The 24,091-nt window shown below is 44.4% G+C and overlaps 1 long non-coding RNA gene across 2 annotated transcripts; it reads right to left on the bottom strand.

Moving 5' to 3' along the window:
• Positions 1-247: 247 nt before the first annotated feature.
• On the bottom strand, positions 248-19,039 carry LOC138400310 (uncharacterized). 2 transcript variants are annotated; one of them, XR_011236227.1, is made up of 5 exons: positions 18,730-19,039; positions 9,459-9,652; positions 7,050-7,381; positions 4,464-5,718; positions 248-3,783 (listed from the first exon to the last, which is right to left on the bottom strand). It is a non-coding gene; the product is annotated as an uncharacterized lncRNA (long non-coding RNA). The 2 variants fall into 2 exon arrangements; XR_011236228.1 differs by lacking the exon at positions 7,050-7,381.
• Between the last annotated feature and the right edge of the window lie 5,052 nt (positions 19,040-24,091).

The following is a 24,091-nucleotide window of genomic DNA, read 5'->3' as shown; positions in this document are numbered from 1 at the left end:
AGAGGGGCCAAACACACAGAGGGGTGGGTGGAAGCCGCATGTTGCTGGTATCTGCAGACCCAAGTTCCAGTCCTGTCTCTGATATCTATGAGGTGTATGAACTGGGAGGGTCACTTCAGCTTTCTGAGTCTTATTTTCATTGCTGTAAAGTCAGGGAAATAATATTACCTGCCTCACAATGGCATAAACAATGGACAAGAGATTGATATTTTGGTAACAGCTTTATTGAGATATAATATAATTCACACACCATAAAAGTCACACCTTGAAAGTATACAATCCTGGTATTTTTAGTATATTCATAGAGCTGTGAACACATCACCACTATCTCATATTAGCATGTTTTTATTATCCCCAAAGGAACCTGAACCCATTATTAGTCACTCTTCATTCTCTCTCCCAAGAGATTGACTTTTAAGCTGTTGGAACTGTACCCACTTTGATGAGTATGAGTAACAGTTGATTAGTGCTGTGCAATAATCTGCTTATGAGTGATACCACAATTATTTTTCAGATTTAGTAAAAACTGGCTTGAGAACTGTCAGGATTAAGCTTAGCATGGGACTATTAGAGATAAAGAGGCTTAAAGAGCACAGTTTATTTCTCTCCGATAGAATAGTGCAGGTAGCTCACAGCTCCATCTTCCCTAGGGTACAACCTTCTTCCTCGGGATCCAAAATGGCAACTAGAGCTTCAGCCATTATATCCTTGTTCCATACGGCAGGATGAAGGAAGGGATGATGGTTGAATGCCATTGGCTTTTAAGGAAAGGTATCAGAAGCTGCCACAAACACTTCTACCAACATTTTTTGACCAGAACTCACTTATATGGTCACATCTACCTGCAAGAAAGGCTGGGGAACTTAGCTTCCTTCCAAACAGCCAGTTAAAAATTTGGGTTTGCATTATGATGAAAGAAAAGAAGAACAGGTACTGGTGGATGTGTCAGTCAGCAAATGCTATAATAATTCTGCATAACAAACCACCCTGAAACTCAATTTTTCTTGCTCTCAGGTCCATGGGTTGGCTGGGAAGCCTGTGTCAGGCTACAGAGCTGCTGGGCTTGGATTCAGGCTTCAAGATGGCTCGTGTCTCCATAGTTTCCTTGGGCCAGCACTGCCAGGGCACATTCTCTTCATGGCAGATGGCAGCAACACAGGGAGTTGAGCAGGGGCACACGACGTCTCTTGAGGTCTCTTGAATCACTCTGTCCCACACTCTACTGACTAAAGCAAGTCACATGGCCAAGCTAATATCAATGGCAAGAATATCTTCCACTCATGCTAACAGGTAACATCGCAAAACCACATGGCAAAGGGTGTGAGTGTAAAATTCTAATACAGGAAGCATCCAAAGAATGATGAACAATAGTCATTCACACGGATAACAACCCACATTGCCAGGGAATCCAGTATCTGCAGTCTTGGTCCCCTTGGGACCTCCCAGAAGCCTGCTGCCACTCCTACGATCTAGCTCTTGGTCTAGCTTCCCACTTCTGATGATCACACTTTCCACGTGGCAGTCCAGCCTCTCACACAAGCTTTTTAGGTCACAATTCCTGGTTCTGACCTAACTGGCCACCCTGCAGCCTTTTCTCTGAGGTTTTACCAAGAGAAACAGAGCCTCCAAGGGGTTCAGGATGCCTCCGTGTGGGACCAGCAGCCATTTTCCTTTGCCCCAGTTCCTAGGGGTCCAGCCAGGGTCAGACCCCTTTTTCCTGTTTAATCCCCCCAAACACAAAGCTTCATCGTGCCACTTTCTATTACAATTGGCTTGATGATATGTCTACATGAGAGTGAAGGCTCAGACAAGTAGGCCCTCAAATTACAAAGAATTCTGTTTATCTTTCCTGGGGTAAGACTGAGTCTGTAGCAGTGAAAATTCAGAACTCGGATTAGCCTTTCAAAGGGTGATCTTCACATAGTTTACATTTTCAATAAATTACTCTGCTAAAATGTAATCAAGTTGAGCTTAAGGCAAATTTCTGAAACTTTGGGTCAAACTTCCGGTGTAAATAACCTTCAGCGTATCTCAGTATTTCAACTTTGCTTGGTCCACTTCCATTAGTAGCGTGAATAAGTATTTTCCTGGGTACCACCCAATGTTAGCACCAATTATTAATATGCATAATGATTTATTTATATTATTGGTTAATTCATATTTCAATGTATATTATTGGTTAATTCAGCAAATGGCACAGTCACTTTCATTAAGAGCTATGGCCCCTCTTGCCCCATGGAGGTTATTTTGATGTGGTCTTTGCACAGCTTGGAAATTCAAGCTGATTTCTGAACGAGCTTTCAGGAAAGTGACATAAAAAACAAGCCACAGGTTTCTTATAAAGTTAAACATACACCTATCTTATGAACCAGGAATTCCACTCCTAGGTATTTTTGCCTTATACAAATGAAACCTTATGTCCACCCTACACAAAGACTTGCAAATAAATGTTTATTCTTTATACAGCTTTTAAAGAATGTTCATTCTTTATGGCAGCTTTATTCTTAACAGCCAGAAACTGGGAAAACTCAAACGTAATGTCCATCAACAGAAGAATGGATAGACAAATGTGGAAGATACATACGATGGGATGTTATTCCATGATAAAAAGGAAGGGACTGCCAAAACATGCAGCAACGTAGATGAATCTCACAGATATGCTGAGTGAAGAAAGCCAGGCACAGAAGACTATATACTGTATAATTCCATTTATATGACATTCAACAAAAGACAAAATCAGTCTATGGTGATAGAAATCAGGACAGTTGTGATTGATTGGAAAAGGGCAAGAAGGCACTTTCTAGGTGATGGAAATGCTTCATGTCTTGATTGGGGTAATGGTAACACAGTGTATACGTTTGGCAGTACTCATTGAACTCTATAAGTTAGATCTGAGCATTTCACCATATACCCCAATAAAAAATATTTTTTTTTAAAGTCTGGCTATTTACTCAAATGTTCCAAGAGCGAACCTAGGAGATCTGTGTCCCAAGCGTTAATGGAAGCACTGGTGACCTTAGAAGTGGTGAGGTGATGTGTCACATGTGGTCAGCAGCCAGCTGGCAACATTTTCATTCTGTGTCATCAGTTAATCATCTGTGAAAGGATTTTCTGAAAATAGAGCATGAGGCCCATCCAGTGAGGACCATAAAATAATTTTGCAAATGGATCTCAGGTTCTGCTCAGGAAGCCCAAAATGTCGCTGTGGGTGGATTTTATGTTGAGGTCCCACGGTCCTCCTTTGCCAAGGAGCAGGGCTTGTTCAAGCCTTCAGACCCTGGGTCTGTAGAGACTGTGACATATTAGTTATACAGAGCACCTCTCCAGCACCAGGCGAAACATGAGATTCAGAAGGCACCACAGGGTTGGAGGAGATCATGAGTCTTCTGTTAGCCAGAAGGGTGGAAAGAGTTCTGGACTGGTGGTCAGGAAGCCTGGGGGGAGATGTTGCCCTTTCAATAACCTGCACTGACCAACAAATAGATCTGGGGTTCTGTCCACACTCAGCAACCAGGGAGCAACAGTAATGTGACCACAGGCAAGGCATTTGTCACTTCTCCTCCAATCCATCCTGGGCCTCCGGTCTCCTAGAACAGGATGTTCATTCTGATGCTCCCTGACCCAAATCCTTTATAATCCTCATGCTGCGGTCTCTGCCAGGAAAGGCAAAAATCTCCCTTGCACTGGAGGCTTTGCTTTGTTTGATGTGTCCTGGGACAGACTCAGGCCATGAGATTTTCCCCACATGCTCAATTGGGCAAGCTCTTTTGGCACAGAGCTATACTGAAAACAAAACAAAACAAAAATAGTGCATAAGCTGCAAAGGAAGCTGAAGAGCCCTTTTCGGTTTTTTTGCCAAATTTTCTGTCTTTAGGAATGTGCTTCCCTCCCACCCCGCAGAGGCAGGAAGCCCTCCCAATCAGGTGGGGCCACTGCTCCATCTTCCTCTTCTATGTTTGTCTGTCCTGCCTGGTCTCCTGTTCACTCTGCTCACTTGGATGATCACCTACAATGCACTTGAAGGACTTGGCTAAAGGAGGGTCCCCTCCATTCTTTTCTCTCTCGGTCACCATCTCCTCAGTCTCATCCAGAACGCTTGCCTCAACACCTTCATAACACGTGCGCACACACATGCACACAGCCATGTGTGCATGGCATACCACATCCATGGCATACAGCACAGACACACATTACACATATCCCACCCCTCACCCTGCGCGTACACATGCAGCCCACATATAAATTCGCATCACACACATACATGTGCTTACCATGCATACCCAGACACCATACACACACACACACACACACTCAGCTAGTGTTCTGGGCAGGAGCTGAGTCAGTACCAGCTTCTGTCCTCCCCCAGCCTGAAGTGTTTCTCAAACCCCAGGTCCCAGGGAAATGTCACCGGAGCTGATTGTCTGTCTCTCCGTCTCAGCTGTGAATAATTTGCTGATACCCACCCGTGATGCAACATTAGGCAGCCAGCAGGAAAGCTGTCTTTCCAGTCGTTCACCACACTCCAGCTCTGTGTAATCCTGTCAGTGACCATGGTTGCTGGTCACTTCAGGGAAGTCATGGGTTGAACAAACAATGTGCACAGTTAGAACACACCATGGTGGAGTAACTGTTTGTTAAAATACTGAAATACTTCTGCCCCAGCTGGTAAACACCTGCTGTTCCCAGCCCCCTGAAGGCCACACCCCTTGCTGCGTTGGCCCCTCTCCTGGGCCTCTCGAGGATTCAGCAACTAAAGGGTTAATGTACACAGTACAAGGTGGAGACAGAGCAGGGTGAACTGACAGTGAAGCAGGCAGCCTTGAGGAGTCGTTCATTAATTCATTTTCCAACAAGTATATGCGCAGCATCCACGTGACAGACACTGCAGACCACTCGGGACACAGCAGTAGCAACACTAACGTAGTCCTCACGCCAACAGCTGGGGGGACAGAGGGGTGAAAAGGCGGTTCGAGTACAGAGTGATGGACTCTGCACGCGCTGCAGGAGCACAGGGTCGGGGCACCAACGCAGACATGGAGGACTCAGAAAATGCTTCCCAGAGGGCATGAGGCCTAAGCTGAGACCTAAACAGGAAGTCAAATCATTCAAGTAAAGAAGGATTGGGGGGAAGGTGTCCTAGAGGAAAGAACAGCGTGTGCAAAGACCCAGAGGCAAGAGAGAAATTGATTTATTCCAAGAGCAGCTTGGAGCAGGAGAGGGTGGGGGTGGAGCACACAGGCAGGCGGTTTCCAAGGGCAGCAGAGGTGAGTCCAGAGCAAAGGCTCTGGGATAAGATTGTCTCGGGTGACTCTTGGCTCGGCCATTTCCTAGCCATGTGACCCTTGGGAAAGTGCCTCAGTCTTCCCTACCTCAGTGGAATCACTGTTTACCTCCTGAGGAGGATGGAGACAAGGTAACTCGTGAAATGCACCTAGAACTACAAGGCATGTGGTAACTGTCAACTCATTTCAGCTGTTATTGAGCCCCTAAGTCCCTCCAGCAAGTCAGGGGTGGTCCCAGAGTAGGCGACAGTCCAGGGGCCTGCAGGTCTGTGTAATTAAAGCTAGTCAAGCAGCTGTTACCCTTAAAAGAAGTACTCAGTATCAAACAAAAACCAGGTCCAGCGTTATAGTCACCAGGGCAATTGCAGTTCTTTCAAATAGCATTTGGAAAGTTGCAGCGTGGTTCTCACACATTTGCTTGTTGAAGTCTTAAAACCTGTTTTGAGAAGAAAGCAGAGTGTTCTCCCTCCTTTTTACAGAAAAAGAAACTGAGGTTTGGGGGTTTGTTTTTTGTTTTTTGGAGACAGAGTCTCACTCTGTTGCCCTGGGCAGAGTGCAGTGGCATCATCATAGCTCACAGCAACCTCAAACTCCTGGGCTCAAGCAATCCTCCTGCTTCAGCCTCCTGAGTAGCTGGGACTACAGGGACACACCACCACACCTGGCTGATTTTTCTATTTTTAGTAGAGACGGGGTCTCGTTCTTGCTCAGGCTGGTCTCAAACTCTGGAGCTGAAGCAATCCTCCAGGCTTGGCCTCCCAGCATGCTAGGGAAACTGAGGCTTTTTGCCTGGAAAGTCTGGTGGCTGGAATGGCCCTGGTCTTCTGTCCCCTCCATTGCACATGAGCCGGAAGGCAACTCCTCCCTGCACGCCCACTCCCACCTCCACCCTTGCCCCACCCTGCCAAGCTGGCGGGACAGCAGCTCCCCCCTGGTAAATGGGGGTGCCTGGGGAGGCACCTACCTTTCCACATAGTCCACATATCACTTCAGGCGAGCGTGGGAATCAGGTTTTGAGACCCACACCCGCAGGCTTGTCTTAGATGGCAAGCAGCTCTGGCAACGTGGAGCTCCCTGTGCCAGCTGCCCTGTATCCTCACCGATAACAGAGGACTCGTGGGTGTAGCAGCGTGAGGAGGGACAGGCCCATGCCTGTGATTACTGTGTCAGAGGGCACGTACACACGGAGTCCCCACAGGCCAAGGGCAGGGTGTAAGGGAAGAGCTAAGCAGGCTCCAAGCCCCCCATGCACTGCTGGCCCAGCCAGGCCGTGCAGCAGGTCAACCAAGAAAGCCTGTAGGAAACCCACTGACCAGAGACCCGACGTGCAGCCTTGGAGCTGGTTTAGAAACCGGAGTGTGAAGGAGTGGGATGGACAAGACTGAGACTGCTAGGCCTAAGCAGGCAGGTTGGGGTGAAGGAAGATTCCCCAAGGAGGGAAAAGGCGGAGCTGCCGTCCCTCCACCTGTGTTCAAATTCCGCTCCGCCACACATTGACTGTGTGTCGTTGGACAAGCCACAGTCACTTCTCTGAGCCTTCATTTCCTCAGCTATACACCAGGCTAATTAGTGACAATAATAGCAACAGTAATACCTTCAGGGCTGTTTAAAGAATTAAATGATGCAAGTAAAAGCAACTGTAAACAGCAAAATTTTAGAGGACTATTTCTTCTTCTACTTCTCTAGGAACGGACTCGTGTTTTTTTTTTTTCTTTTTATTTAACATTTGCCCACCTTTCAAATCCCACTTCAAGTTTCTCTACTTACAAGAAATTTTCTGACTTTTCTTTTTTGCCCCACATTGATCCTGATCTTTCCCAAGTCTCTTGCAGTTAGTAAGTACCACGTGGTGTTGCTTAATTGTTCTGCAATTCTTCCATCTGTTAGTTTTATCTCCCATCTTATGTTCCTTGGGATGAGAAATTTTGTCTTCTACTTTTCTGGGGTGTCTGTGGCTCCCAGCACAGCGCCAGGCACATAATGGCTAATCAATAACTACTTTCTAAGCATAGATTGATAATGGGTCCATATTTACGGACGTGTATCCCTATACCGTGGTATCAAGTGAATTTGGTAGTCATCAGAAGGTTGTTTGGAAACTGTAAAAAATAAGCAAAAAGAGTTGGACTCCAGCAATTATCTTGTAGTGTTGGTTAAGGATGGGTTAGTAAAAGGAGAATTTATTGTAAGCATACAAAGTAACCCCAGAGAACAAACCTGCAGGAAGTACAGTCAGGGCCCGCAGGACTTGGTGAAGCCACGCAGCTTTTCTTTCTCTGATTCTCTCTCTCTGTTAATCTCTCCCACCCTGAGTTCCGGCATCTCTATTTCTCTTCGCGTTTTCTGTAGGGGTTTACTATATCCTGCTCTGTAATAACTTATTGTTTTGGGTTACCATGCTATCTGAAAGAGCCTCAACTGTCCGTGATCTTACAACTGCTGTGGCTCACAATACTTGACTGGTTTCTGTGTCTCTTGCTTTGAATCCCTGAGAGGGAATCTGATTGGCTCAGCTTGGCTCAGTTCCCTGCTCTGGTTCAATCAGTTGTGACCAGGCAGTGGGTCCCTCGGGAAAACATGGCCACTCAGGCTACTCTTTCTGGGGGCATGTGGAGCCCTTCCCAAGTAGAGGGCTGGAGCTATAAAGGGCCAGAGCTGCTGAACACACTCAGCCCCCAGCTATGCAGGCCCCAACGATCCACTCATTCTCCACGCAGACATTGACCCAGGGCCATTCATGTCAGCAAGTAATTTTTTTTTTTTTTTTTTTGGCTGCCCTCTACCTTCCCAGAATACTTTGGGCCTGGAAAGGGAAAGGAAATTTTGAAATATAAGGATCCTGACTTCCAGAAACTTTTTCTAGTGGTGGAGACTCAACCATTGAACCCAAGAACCAGTTAAAAGTTAGAACATGGAGTAGGTACAGTAATTTTAGGTGCAGAAACATGAGAACACAAGCTTGAAAGATGCGCCAGCAACAGTGGATCAAAATCAGCAGCTATCCTCAGCTATCGGATCGGCAAATGTTAAGAAGGATGACATCATGTGATGTTGGCAGGATGTGGGGAAACGCACTGTCATGCACTGATAATGTGAGTGAAAAATGAAGCAGTGCTGCTCTAGGCTACCTGGCAGTATCTACCAAGAGAGTAAACGTTCATCCTCGGTAACCCACCAACCCCAGATCCAGGAGCTGACGTAAGTGCTGTCGGCCCTCTGTATCTGTGGGCTCTGCATCTGTAGATTCAACCAAGCTCAGAGAAAAAATATTCATAAAAAATTGCATCTGTACTAAATATGTACAGACTTTTTTCTTGTCCTTATTCCCTAAACAATACGGTATAAGAACTATTTACATAGTTTTCATGTTATATTAGATATTATCTAGAGATGATTTAAAGTATATGGGAGGATGTATAGAGGTTATATGAGAATACTATGCCATTTATGTCAGGGATTTGAGCATCCATGGATACTGGTATTCTCCGGGAAGTGTGCAGGGGGGCCCTAGAGCCAATCCCCTACAGATACTGAGTGACAACTGTAATTGGTTAAGGGTTCAAGGATATTTGTATATGCATATGAATGCAGTGTTGTTCAGAGGAGAAATAAAAACACTTAAATGGCATACAAGCTTACTTAGGTAGATTATAATAAAATAGAACATCATAACTAATATTAAAATACTGATGTTTCTGTGTTGGCATAGAAAGATATCTTGGCTGTATTATTGTGTATGGGGTGGTGGGGAAGCAGGTGATAAGATAGCAATTCATGTAGGATCTGATTTATATAAAATTTTTCACATTCAACTCTGTGGACACTAGGCACTCTGTAAGAATTGCCAAAATGTTAAAGAAATGCTAAGATTTCAAGTGAATGCTACATTTATCTTTATATTTTCTGTATTGCTTAAATTTACATTATTTTCATAATGAGAAAACTCAATAAAGCCAGTTTTTCTCCCATTTTCTTAAACTCATCATTTTAGAATTGTTTTGGATTTACAGAAAGCTTGCAAATATAGTACAGAGTTCCCATCTATTCCATACCCAGTTCCCCCTATTATTAACATCTTACGTTAATATGATACATTTGTCATAATTAATGAACCAATATTAATACATTATTATTAACTAAAGGACATACTTTATTCAGATTTTCTTTAGTTGTTACCTTTTTCTGTTCTAAGAGTCCCTCCAGAATATCATATTACATTTAGTTGTCATGTCTCTTTAAGCGTCTCGTCTTTTCCTTATTTGTGATAATTTTGACAGTTTTGAGGAGTAGTCATGAGGTATTTTGTAGACTCTCCCTCCTTTGTGATTTGTCTGATGCTTTTCTCATGACTAGATCGGGGGTGTGGGTTACTGGGAGGAAGACCACAGAGGTAAAGTGCCATTCTCAGCCCATCATGTCAAAGGTACATATTAATACATAACTTACCACTTGTTAACCTCAATCACCTGGCTGAGGTAGTGTTTGTCAAGTTTCTCCACTGTAAAGTTATTCTTGTTTTCCTCTTTCATATACTGTACTCTTTGGAAGGAAGTTACTATGCAGAGCCCACACTTACGGAGTGGGGAGTTATGCTCCACCTCCTTGGGGGTTAACTAGCTACATAAATTATTTAGAGTTCTTCTACACAGGAGATCTGTCTCTTCTTCCCCATTTTTAAATTGAATCATTTATTTTTATCAGTATGACCAATGGATATTTATTGCATACTTTGGGTTATAATCCCATATTACTTTCATTATTTGGTTGCTCAAATTGGTCCAGCTTTGGCCGTTGGGAGCTCTTTCGGTTGGCTTCTGTGCCCCTTTGACATATCTTTATCAGTGTGAGTTTGTTTTATGTGTGTGCGTGTGTGTTTTTAACACTTCCTTACTTTCTGGCACTATGTGACGTGTATTTCCTGCCCCGCCCTAGAATCAGTCTTTCCTTTGTGAGAGACAAAATAGCAAATGTCTGCCTGTGGCCAGCCACATAGTTGGCCCTTGCCTTGAAGAAGCCATCGTGGCTCCTTCTGCTCATCGTAAAACTTCACAAACCCCTGACTCGGTGCCTGAGCGCAGCCCTCCAGAAGAATGCTTTGAAGATGATAATGAAGACAGAGTGTAAGTTCCCACATTTTTAGAAAAGATAAGTTCAATGATCCTAGCCCTTGCCTTTTCCTGTACATAATATCTAACAGTATTAAAGATTATGCCTCTGTAATCTATACCCAGATATACTCTCTTGCCCAATCTTTGCTGAAATTTTGATTTAACGTAATTTCTGGATGGATGACTGTTACTTAACAATGACCTGTAATTCTGTTTTGTTTGTTTTTTGAGACAGGATCTCATTCTGTCACCCAGGCTGGAGGGCAGTAGCACCATTAGAGCTCACTGCAACCTCGCACTCCTAGGCTCAAGTGATCCTTCTGCCTCAGTCTCCCAAGTAGCTGGGACTACAAGCATGCCATCCATCGGACCCCGCTAATTTTTCTTATTTTTCATAGAGACAGGGTTTTGCTATGTTGCTCAAAAGATCCTCTCACCTTGGCCTCCCAAAGTGCTGGGGATTATAGGTGTGAGCTATCATGCCCGGCCTGTAATTCTGTTTTAATCAAATGTTTTGAACTTTTGACATCTTTAGCAGGTTTCTCCAGGATCAAAATCCTAAATTAAGTCTTTTTGGCTTAAAATTAACTTTGAGATTTTCCATTCAGGCCCCTGGAAAGCCTCAAAAAATGTATCACTCATCTTATATAGATATTAAATGATAAGACTTACTTGGTAAATTATATGGAAAGCATTGTCAAATGATACATGATCTTCTTTCATTTACATTTATGGGTATGTTATTGATATAAATGTTCTAAAAATGATATAAATTCATAAAAATATGATGTTTTCAATCATAATTTTGATTGTTAAATATTTTCTAAAGTTATATTTTATAGATGTGTTATTACTGTATTCTAAAGATTACAAAAAAATTATGAAAGTCTGATGGTTCTGATGTGACACTGTCAATCATGATTTTGGTTTTTATCTCAAAATGCTGCATATCATAGAAATAACTAAATTTTCTTGTCAAATGAGAACTTTCATCAGATTTCAACCATGGCTATTCTGTTTTTGTTGTCCACAGCTACTGTTTGAATTCTTCACTGAAAACATTTGTGATTAGCTATAACCCAGAATTGCTTTTGCTGGGAAGACTGTAACAAGTACTTTTGAACACAGATTTGTGATGACTTTAAGATCAATGGATTCAATAAAAACTTCCAGAACTCTAATGAGAGCATTCATGAAGATTGGTAAACATCACACAGAGCAAGAATTACATAACCTGGAACTGATGAAGGACCAAAGTGACTTTTATGACTTTTGTTTGAAATGTTACTGATTCTATTTATACTTTGCTTTCCGAAGTTAAAAACGTTTCTTTTTTTTCTCAGCTATTTATATCTTACAACAATTGGGTAAAGTATACTTTTGTGAACAAAATTAAAACATTTATCTTTCTCTCTACCTAAATTCTCTAAAATTTGAAAACTGTTCATCAACAGCAAAGGCCAAAATAATGGTTGCCCACTGACTGGAGATGATTCCTTATTCCGGAGGTAGCATGCAGCCTCATGTCCCGACCACCCCATGTTGCTAGCTACCTGGCCCGCCCGTGATAACAAGGCTCCTGCCCCCTGCCGAGGGGCATGAGTTCCTGGGAATGAGCCTGATAGTGTCTGACAGGATTAATGATCATGTCTCTGTAATGTATAACCAGATGTACTCTCACACCCGAACTTTGATGAGATTTTGCTGGAACATAACTTCTGAGCACATTCAGAGCACACGCAGAGCCTCTGTCATCTGTATTTAAGTTGGGGGCTGAAACACTGCTTTGGAGCCATCTAATAGAAAGTCTCTGAGAGACTCCTCTGGGGTTGCAATCCTTAGTAAGACTCTGAATAAAATTAACTTTTCATTCTTTAAAAGCTTGTTTTTATTTTGGTCGACACCTCTAAGGAGCCCTGGTTTCTGTTTTTGGAGAATGGTATTAGAAACCAAGAGCTATGCATTAGGTAGGTGTGCACATTACAAATAGGGTAACAAAGCCACCTTTATTTTCAAAAGTGAAATAAAATCAACAGCCATGTAAGCAGACGGCCAGGCCCGGTGGCAGAATGAGGGTCCCTGGTAGGAGGTGGGCGGGGGGAGGCACTGACCCTGGGAGAAGGGTACAGTGGGGGCTTAGTCACAGGAGGCTTGCAGAACAAAGAGAATCCATCTGGCCTGTCCTGACCCCATCTCAGGGTTCCTCCTGAGTGGCCAGTGGGCTGGGTGTGGGGGGCGCAGGGGCAGAATCTTTCCTCTCCCTCCTTCTCTACCCAAGGGTCTCTCAGAGCCCATAGGAGGCTACATTATACTTTACTATACTATAGCTTGTATCATTAGGCATCAGGAAAATGCAAAAAAAAAGTGCAAATCAAGATCCCAATGTGCTGCTACTTTACACCCACGAGATTAGTGAAAATGAAAAAGGCAACATTAAGAGGACCACCCAGAGCTCTCATACACTGCTTGTGGAGGTGTATGTTGATACACTTTGTAAAGCTGATTGGCAGCACTAAAGCTGAGCATATGCATATTCTATGGTCCAGAAATTTCAGTCCTAGGTATGTGACAGTTTTAAAACATGGCTACAAATTCTTTGATGTGTCTTTCTTCAAGGTGTGGCATCTATATTGAATGCCTTTGAACCATGGAGAGCTTGTGATTATTCCAAGCAATGGAACACAGTGTTGGTGACACAATGAGACTTCTGACGGTGGTTTGTAAAAGGCCTGACAGCTTCTGTTTTTCTTTCTAGAATACTTGCTCTTATAGCCCTGAGTCTCCAGGTAAGAAGTCTGACTACCATGCTGTGGGGAAGCCTAAGCTACATGGACAGGCTGTGGAGGGGCACCCGAGTGATAGTCCCAGCTGAGCCTAGCCTCTGAGTTATCCCAGCCCAGACACCAGGTGTGTGAGCAAAGAAGTCTCCACATGATTCCAGCCCCCAGCCATTCAAATCACCCCCAGCTGTCTGAGCTTTCCCAACTGAGACCTCAGGTAAGGTGGCACAGAGCTAAAACCTACCTTCTGTGCCCTATTCACATTTCTCACCCATAGACTCCATGAGTGTAATAACATGAGTGTTCTCTGAGGCCACTAAGTTTGGGGACACTTTGTTATGCAGCAATAGGTAGCTGGGACAATACCCAACAGAAGCATGTATATAAATCCATCAAAAGACAAATCCAAAAATATTCACAGAAGCATTATTTGTACCAACACCAAATGAGTAACTACCTTAAAACACCCATCAAACAGTGCAATGGATAAATAACTTGTGATATGTTAACATGATGAAATACTATGCAGCAACAATAATAAACAAATTACAGCCACACACAGCCATGTGGATGACTCTCACAGACAAAACATTGAACATCAGAATCTGGACACAAAATGAATACATAGTGATTATGCTGTTTACCTTATTTAAAAGCAGGAGAAACTAATCTATAATGTTATTAATCAGGATCGTGATTACCCTTGAGGGGAGTACTAACTGGAAAGTTTATGTTATGGGTTATGTTATGTTTCTTGAGCACACATGTGTGAACTTTGTGAAAATTTATCACACTGCAATCTGTGATTTATGTGCTTTTATGTAAATATGTTATACTGCAATAAAAATTCAAGAAAGATGTGTCTTGGAAGCCATGAAATACAGTATGCCAAGGGGAGATGGATGGGCAGAGCAGAGGCAGTAACTGCCAGGTGATAGTCTCTGGGCTTCAAAGAAATGATCTTGGTTCCAAGCGGAAGCAAAAAGCTTGGAAGCCTACTAAGTTTTCAAGGGAAGTGCACTGCCAAAGAAATCTCAAGACTGGCCTAGCACACAACCTGTGACCAGTAGGAAGCAGACTGCAGAAGATGTGCCGCTCCAAGAAGCTTTCCAGTGCCCACTCATGTGGCAATGGTGTAAGGGACAAGCAGGAACCTCAGAGAAGGTGGAGCCATGGCCACAAAAGATGATATACTAGGAGTTTTTCCCAGGCAAAAAAACTTGCATTACCAGATGGGCTAACCAGGCAGCTTACTCCTCTGCCAGGGCTGGAAGTTTCCACTAGTCCTATCCAACTTGATTTCATGATTGCTGTAGACCAGTGACGATGGCATACTTCCCATGTTCCCCTCTCTGAGTAAGAATGGAATCATGTTAACCGGTTATTCTTTTCAGTTACTGTCTATTAGATGGATTGTCTTTTAGTTCATAAGTCATCAGAACATAAACAGCCACATCTGGACCTGATGGGAAGACCTTCATGTCACCCAAAGATACTAGATTTGGACCTAGATGTCGTAAGTGCATGGGAATTTTGAGGTTTCTCTTTTGGAGAGTGAATGTGTTCTGTATGTGGGAAGGGAGTATAAAATGGCTGTTTGATAGCCAAAAGGCAGACTGTGGGAGAGACTGCTAGTTGCTTATCCCAAAAGCCCTTGCCCTCCTTTTCCTAACGTCAGAACCACAAATTCACTTGGGATGGTAATACAACCTACCAAAGTTCTATAATTTCTAGCCTCCCTTGTAGCTGGGTGTGGCCATGTGACTAAGTTCAGGGCACTGAAGTATAAGCAGGCGTGTGGAAGACCTCTGGGAAGTCTCTTTAGAGAAAAGGAGCCGAGCCCTCCTTCCCTTGCACCATCCTACTGACTGGGACACAGGTATGAGGGCGGGGGCTCCAGAAGCCAACCTGGACCTTGAGAAGGGAAGCCGTGGACTATAGGGCAGCAGAGCAGTGAAACAGAAGACCCGTAACAGCCTGGGATTGCTTAAAATCTCACTACTTGCATGTGAGAGAGAAATAATCTCCTGTCTTTTACAAACCACTATTATTTTGAGTTTTCTGTCACATGTGTTTAACTTAATTCTAAATAGTATAGATGTAAATTGTAAGATTCGAAAAGCCCAACAAATCCAGTGCAATAAAAATAAAAGGAAATTTATATCTAGACACTTCATAGTGAAATTGCAGAACATCTGAGACAAGGAGACAGAGACAGAGAGAAAAGACAAATTACCTCCCAAGACTGACAAACTGATCGTTGGCTTCTTAACGTAAAACAGAAGCCAATAAACAGGTTAGTGATGCCTTCAAAATAATAAGAGAAAATAATTGTCAGTGTATAATTTTTATCCAGGGAAATTCCCACTCAAAAATAAGAACAAAATAAAGACATTTTCAGGCAAGACTTACCTCCAACAGACTCTTACTGTAGAACTCCAAAGGATATATTTCAGGAAGAATAAAAATGATTCCAGAAGAATCACTTAAGGTGTATGAAGGGAAAATGAGCAAGAAAAATTATAAATATCTGGAGAAATCTAAACAAACACTGACTATATACAATAATAGTAATTCATGTGCTTAAAATGAACTAAAATTCTGAACAATGGCCATATAAATTGGTTGACAGTGGTTTGAGTTAAAATCTTTGAATTTTGCAGAGGAGAGTGAGGGTATTAACTGTAGCAGATGCTATCAGCATCCTGCCTGTACAGCCTTGGGTTTTTATCATTTCTAGCCTCTGGCCTTACTTCTAACGGCAGCATTTGGGACTCTTTGCCTAAGGGTTCCTTCTGACCACTGTGGCTCCCCTGCACACGTACAGGACAAGCTGGAAGTGCTGAGGAATTAATGGATGGGAGTTAGTGGATAAACACTCCAGGTGGTGGCTCAAGCCTGTAATCCTAGCACTCTGGGAGGCTGAGGCAGGAGGATCGCTTAAGGTCAGGAGTTCGAGACCAACCTGAGCAAAATTGAGATCCCGTCTCTACTAAACATAGAAAAATTAGCCAGGCATCATGGCGCGCACCTGTAATCCCAGGTACTCTAGAGGCTGAGGCAGGTTCGCTTAAGCCCAAGAGTTTGAGGTTGTTGTGAGCGCTGATGACATCATTGAACTGTAGCCAAGGTGACAGAGCAAGATTCTGTCTCAAAAAAAAAAAAAAAAAAAAAAAAAGAAAGACAGAAAGGAAAAAGAAAAGAAAAACCACTCTAGCTTCCTCATCCCTCGGTTTGTTCCTCATTGTCTCCTAGAGTTCCCTGTTGTGATTCAGCTTTAGTGGCCACATTGGTCTCCTAAGGAGACACCTTTGTCAGCTTCCTTTCCTATCATGTCTTACCTCCCTCATAAGTGCTCTCTCAAGCTGCCTCCCAAATACATTTTTTCACTCAAATTCTTACCACGGGGTCTGCTTCTGAGGCAACCCAAATTAAGACATTAATTTTGGATTTTATTAAATATTTACGTTACAATTTCTAAGGTAGCCATAAATAGGAAGAGAAAAAAATGGAATGAGAGAAAAAAAATTCAATTTAAATAAAGTCAAGAAAGCAGAGAAAATAAGAAACATTAAAAGTAACTCATTTGTGTTACTTTGTTGCCATTTAGCACCAAATAAGATATCAAAATTATTCCAAATACATCTGTAATAAATGTAAATGAATGAAAATCTCCAGTTAAACAAATTACAAGATTGAATTTTTTAAAAAATCAAACTACACATTGCCTATGAGACACAAAGATAAAACATAAAAACATTGAAAGGTTGAAAATAAAAGCAAGAAAAAATGATACCCCAGACAAATTCTATTGAAAGAAAGCTGGTGCAGCTAGACAGATAACAGATTCAATAGATTTTTAAGGTTAAAAATTATTACTAGTGATAGAGTTATATTAATATTTATCAATATAAAATTTATTTCACAGGAAGATTCAACAATCCCAGACTTGCAAATACCCATTAAGATACCTTCAAAACACAGAGAGCAAAAATCAAAATAACAAAGAGAAATTGACCTATCTATCATTATAATGGGAGACTTTAACACTCCTCTCTGTGATTTATAGACCAAGTAGAAAAAAAAATCAGTAAGATTATCAATGATTTGAATAACACAAATAATTATCGACTTACGTATAACTCTGCACCAATTTAGGCAAACATTCTTTTCAAGCATCCAAGATATATTTTACAAAAATTGCCACATGCTAGTACATAAAGCAAGTCTAAATGAAGTCCAAAGAATTGGCATTTATACAGATTACATTCTGTCACAAAAACAATGGAGTTATTCAGTAACAAAAAAAATCTATAGGTTTGAAAATTAAAACATTATCTAAATGACTCATGGCTCGGGTCCAAGGAAAACTGATGGCCTGAGGCTCTGAACTTTCATGAGGTGAAACAGCTGGTGAAAAATCTGATGGTGGGATGACTGCAGAACCTTTAAGACGGTCTAATGCTGAATTTGAAGCCGGTTTGACTTCTTTAGCATACTTCGGGTAAGGAAGACCCCTTTTATCTTACACTCATAAGTCAATCCTGATTGGTTTTGCTTAGATCACGTGCCCACAGCTGAACCAATCACTACGGAGAGTGAGATGGAGGCCCTCTGACTGGCCAGCCAGGGCGAGGTCCTACCTCGGAGGAAACGGAAATAGAGGTGGGGGTATTTTGACTCGTAGAACTTCCAAAACCAGATAGGTCAGAGAACAGGTCCCTGCTGGGAGGAAAGCTAGACCAAAAAAAAAAAAAAAATAAAAATCGTCCATCTTCCATAAATACAATACTCTAAATGCCCCTGCCTAACATAAAACAATGACTATATAAACAAAAACTTAAAAAACCCAAAAGTACAACTAGTTGCCAGATCCACTGGGTAATGTGTTTTCCTCTTTCATCAGGTTCCAAAACAGCCTTTTATGGATTTGGCAACCTAGAGCTAAAAGAAAAGTTTAACCACTATCACTGGGCCCCTCAACATACCCAGGACCCAATGATAAAGGCAAAACAGAAACGCTGCAATAAAGTCTCCCATTGGTATACTACATGCTCAGCACGGCAGCGACTGGCACAGCCCCAGGCAGAGCGGTCGGTCCCTTGGTCAGCCATGCCAGGTGCCCCCCACCTTCTTCCTATGGCAAGGGCACCTCCTGTCTAGGGTTCTCCATGGCCATTTGTGAGGAGTGTGTAGGGAAGTACCTCCCATGTGGGATGGTGGGTGGGGGAGGGGCTACCTTAACGGTCACTTCCTTTCGGCATAATTGGCATAATTGCAGGGTCTGGAACTTGCCTGGGGGTTTGAGTAATCACAGCCCACAGTTTGCCATGCTGGAGTTCTCTGAAAATATCATTTTCCCCACAATCCTAGTGGGAAGCTGTTCTATTTGGTTTTCTGTTAACTAGTAACTAACTCCAGAAATCTATTCCTGTTATGGTCCTTGAATTGGACTTGCCCTTGTAGTTTCTGACTCTTAACAATAAGCACTGCCCCTTTGGCCTTGTGCTCAGATTGAGGGCTTCCTCTGGGCTTAAAATGGGGAAGAGAGCTAACAACCCTGCCTCTGCCTCCAGCCTGCATCCCAGTGCATGGTGGAAAAGAGAGAAATTAGCAGCTTCGGTTACAGGTAGATCCAGGGGTGTCTCCAGTTGTAGATACAGCTAGATCTTGGTGCTCAAATGATACTGTCAAGGCTCTATCTCTTTTCCCATCTCTCAGCTCTGCCTGCTGCTGCTTGCCTGATGGTGCTAAATGGGACTGTGTCCAAATAATGGACAAGAGAGCTCCTGGCAGATTCACACCCTTTCAAAAGCAAACAGCTAAGAGAGCACTCTCTCTGCTCACCATATCGACCTCAGGCAATTCGCTGATTGGTCCACCTGGAGTCACACGGCCATCCTGTGGCCAGGTGAATAGGGCATTTTGGCCAGCTTGAGTCAGAGGCCCACCCCTGTGATGAGGGTAAGAGGTGGGGCAGGGCACTCTAACCGGCAGCTCTGTAGGGACGATATGAAGGGGGACAACATGCTTCAAAGGAATGGACACTAGGCACACATAGCAAGAAAGGTCCACTCTACAGGGGCTGGAGAAATGAAGGCAGAATAGTAGGAGCAGACATGGGGAGTAGCACTGTGTAAGTCCCTAAACATTTATTACAAGGGACTTCCAACATACTCAGTTTCCTGATGATGAAAACCAAGAAGGAAACACGGTCAGTGCTGTGAGCCAGATGCAGCCGAGGTCTCCAGGCCCAGGGAGGTCCACAGCAGGCCCCGAGGTCTCTTCTGCTTCCCTGGAGGCTTAGTTTCTCAGGGCTCTTGATCCCAGAAGGACTGTCTCTGCTCCACACCACACGGCTTCCAGATGTGCGGCTTAGTGTTTTTTCTTTGATTTCCACAAAAGATTCCACTCACACAAAGTAGTTTGTGTAGATTTTTATGGAAAGTCAAGCTTGAGGAAATGGAGGGTCATCATCAAACGCGCTTTGGTCCTCTGCCACTGGCCTTCGCCCCACTCACCATCCTATAGACATCTTTTCTCTTCCTCTCTTGGCTTCCCCGAATTTTCTCTCCTCCCTCTCAGAGGCCAAATTCCCCTCCTTGTTTCAGGCAGAATGATCTATCCCTTATCTCGAGTTTTTTGGCCTATGGAAGCATCTAGTGCCTGGGTTCCTACTCCCCTACCTCTCAGGTTACCAAAATGTTTTCTCAAACAAAGACTATTTACTGCCCAAGAAGAATTCCACTACCAGCAACTAAGATCATAAAATGTCCCCTCATTTTAGCACTGTTCCAGCCTTAGAGAAATGTCTCCCTGGGATCCTCGTGTAAGGGAAACTGAGTCACATGTAGGACAGGACATACACCACAACACACCTGCAATAAACCCAATCATCTCAGACACACAGCCAAGGGCCCAACACCCAAGGGCAATGAAGGCAAATGGGATGCTTTCAGGGAAACTTGGAGTTCCAAGGGCACAGATTTTGATGGTCTGGCTCAGTGAAAACTGTAAAGGAAGAGGTACATAAACACTCCCCAGGCAATCCTCTGTGAATATCTTTTCTCATAGGGTTGAGATCGGGGTTGGCAGCAGCAGTTCACATCTGTAAGCCTAGCAAGGCCACAGTACACAGAAATTGCTGTTATAGATTAGAGCAGATCCCCATGGTTGTAAAATTAAACAAATGAAAGGTAAGGCAAAGATTATTATTTTTTCCATTTTCTGCTTAAGAAAATTGAGGCTCAGCTTGGTTAAGTAAGGTTAAGGTCAGAACCAATGTTTGTATCTGGTCTCTTTGATGCTGAAGCTTCTAAACCTTTGAAATTTAGTTCTCGATCTCATTCTTACCAGATTGAAAGGCAATAGGCATAGTGGCTAAAAGAAGAGACTCCAGGTTCAAATGCATCATGGCTTCACTATTTAGTAACTGGGAGGCCTTGTGTAAGTTGCTTAACCACTGTTCTTCAGTTTCCTTAGCTGTAAAGTGAGAACAATAGTACTTGTCTCATAGGGTCGTTGTGCATGTTAACTGAGCTTAGAATAGTGTCTGGTACGTAGTAGGTACTCAATGCGGTGTCCTTCTCTCATGAGAGCTTCGTGCCTCTGTCCTGTCTTCAGCAATAGATCCGTGATAAGCGCCTACTAGACACTGCTCTGCCTTCAGGCTGCTCTAGCGGAGGAGGGAGAGACCGGCGCATCGACAGCCGAGGCTCGGTAACCCCAGCGTGGGTGGTGAGTACTATCACATGGCTGGAGCAATGGGCCTCTGAGAACAGGACAGCAAACTGCCTGGGGAGGAGGAGCTACACAGAGCAGTGACATTTGCTCCAGATCTAGGGGAATGAGTAACAAATTTTCCAGGAGAGACATGGTATCTGCAAACACAGAGTCATCAGGCACTGGCGGTGGGGTGTGGGTGTGTCACAGGGGGTAGGGGAGGTGGAGCCACTCTAAACAGTTGACTGGAGCAGAGCAAAGGGCACTTGCGGCTGGGAGGCCATGGCAAGATTAGACATGGTTCTTATCTAGAGAGAGGGCTCACCTTGGTGTTTACAGAGTCTGGCCAGCATGATGGTGAGCGTGGTTGGTGGAATTAGAGAGACTGGTTAGGTGCCTGTCGTCTAGAAAGATTCCATCATGCCTGGGCACCAGAATCACGTGACAACTAGGTGGGCCAAGCGTGCCAGGCTCACATGAGAAGCAGGAAAGAACTATCCTGGGCAGCTCGGCACAAGCACCTGGGAAATCTGTGTCCACCAGGTCTTTGTCTGCCTCAGTTTTCCCATGGGGGTGTAATGCCCCAAGAAAGAGCGTACATGCCGAGCGGCATTGGTGGTATAGTGGTGAGCATAGCTGCCTTCCAAGAAAGAGCCTACAGGCTAAGTGAGTCTGCAGTCTGCGTGTGAGGAGATCACATGGTCCTGAGCTTGGGAACGATGCTCAAGAGAGTTGAATGAAGCATGTGGCCCTTCTGGCGAAACAGTCCACCCAAGAGATAGCAGCTGTGCTGCGATGCTACCAGGGAGCGTTCCCCATAGCAGCAAGGGGGTGCCCCGGACACTGGAGTAGAAGTTAACTAACTTCTTGGTTAACAAGACCAGCCTAATCCTGGACTGTGCAGCTGCTCCTGTCCCTCCGGAAGAAATATTTTTGTGACAACCAAGGAATATTGATGAGTGAGAATAGTCAAGGTAGTTTTTAGACTCACAGTGCACATTACAGTAGTAAAAGTTCTAAGAAATCCTGCTGTTCAGAAATAATGCAGTAAAAAGTTGCTAACTATGGGCAGGAAGGAAGGAAGGAGGGTGGTGGGAGGGAGGAAGGGAAAGAGGAGGGAAAGAGGAAGGCTTCATCCTCCGGGGCCTCTTTCAGTGAGCAGCCGGCTCCTCTCCTATCACCCCAGCCAATCCTCAGCCTCGCCCTGGCCTGGCCTCGCGTGCTCCTGGCACAGACTTTGCCACTCTTTTGTCATCTCAGCTCACCTGTGTTCCCGCCACAGCCTCCATCTTGCTGGACCTGCTGTCCCAATCTGGTGTTTTCTCTCTGGCCAGTAACCTGACCCAGCCTCCAGAGTGCCCCCTCCACATCACCCGGGGGGCCATACCACACCCATTAACCCCACCTTCCTGTCACCCAGGTCATCCCCTCTGGACACTGGACTTCAATGACCAGTGGTGGGCCTGGAGGTGAGCCATTAAGGCGCGTGTGGTACTCGGTGGCTTAGACCTAGAGTGGTCCCTCTGCAGGGCTGGCTGTGCAAATTCAGCTGTTCATTCTGAGCAGCCTGTAGCCTCAGATCCTCTCTCGTGTATATAGTTTCCTCCCAAAGCACCAAGCACAGAGCCAGGCACGAAGGAATTGTCTCACACGTGCCATTTGGAAGAGTTATGTTTGCTACCGAACGCTGCCATGTTTTTGGTGGAGTCCCTCCCTGCCTTACCTCTAAGGAGAGCCCACAGTGGGGGGTGAGGTGAAGCCATTTGGTGGCTCAGCCGCAGACAGGTGAGGAGGAGGCAGGGAAGGGAAGGTGCCTTTTGCTTGCTTCCTTGTTTCCTCATTCTCTGTGTGCCCTTGTACAACCCTCTGAGATTTCCTGGCCACACGTCAGTTCTCCCTCTGGCCACAGCGAAGGAACTCCAGACGTCTGTAGCCACAGCATCGTTTTGGATCGGGGAGTGGGAAACCCCAGGACGGGGCTCTACAAAATGCCTGTTGATTCTTGGCTTCCTCTTTGTGCCTGGTGATCTGACCCATCCATTTCTCACCCGAGGACACAGACCAGTGACACACGATACAACTCTGTGGGGTGTGCAAGGGTAATCACCACCCACACCCGTCAGAGTGTGGCTGCATCCAAGGCTACGAGGCTCTCACCACAGGCTTTTTCCCATCTTCCACAGCTGCCCTCAGAGACAGAGCTGCTGCAATTTTTAAGGATGAAGAAACCGGCTTGGAGAGGCCAGAGGCTTGCCCAATACCACGCAAACAGAAGTGCCTTTGTGTTCTGGGTCAATGTTCTTTTCACACAGGCTGGATGTATGTCATGCGAGTCAGGAGAGGTGGGACCATCTTGTGTTCTCTCGGCACTTATGCCTTCTCATGGTTCCCTCTCTCCTTCCCTCCTGAACAGAGCAACACACACTTGCCACCTTGTCGGCACAAGTCTCACTGGGTTTGCATTTGAGGCGAGGACATTCAAGGCCACGACTGTACACGTTGTCCACCCTCAGCCCTAAGGAAGGGCACTTGAGGCAGGAGCAAGGCTGCTGGTATTCTGGGCATTGGGCAAAGTGGAGTAATAGGGTGATGGTATGGGTGCCTCAGCCTTGCCTTGGGGAGTTTAAGGAACTCCTGTTCTGAAGTGTCTCATCAGCCAGCAAAAGGGTGCATGAAGAATAAAAACGTACAAGTAAACAGTTGTTCCATTTATACACAGCTAAGAACTTTCAGGGGGGCAAGTTTCAGTTTTTCAACATAGTTTCGGGTTGAAAGTGTAATCGTAACCCTCATTACTGCCCCCAAGTCAAATTTCAGGGCTCCCTTTGCCCTAGAACCAAGCCCTGGCTTTCAGACTTCCTGGGGCCACCAAAGTTCATCTCTTTTGTTTAGTTGGTTTTTTTTTTTATTTTTTGTCTTCTGTTTAAATTTGAGGACTACTTCTGGCCTGGCCTTCTCCTTGCTGAGTCCGTACACACTGACTGGCACCCTGTTAGGTATCTTTCCCTACACGGTCTCACAACATTCTCACAGTCAGCCCATAGCTTGGTTTCTTCTCTCTATTTTAGAGATAAGGAAACTGAGGTCTCCAGTGGTTAAGTGATTTGGTTAAGATCACCAGGCAGCGAGAGGTACCTGCAGTGCTAGTCAATGTCACACTGACAGGTGTGGATGTGACAGGGGTCCATCTAGGGTCAGG

The sequence above is a fragment of the Eulemur rufifrons genome, chromosome 19 (assembly GCF_041146395.1).
Source record: "Eulemur rufifrons isolate Redbay chromosome 19, OSU_ERuf_1, whole genome shotgun sequence".
NCBI classification, from domain to species: Eukaryota; Metazoa; Chordata; class Mammalia; order Primates; family Lemuridae; genus Eulemur; species Eulemur rufifrons.
Note: the sequence above shows the minus strand (reverse complement) of the source record. Positions and strands in the feature narration are given on the sequence as shown.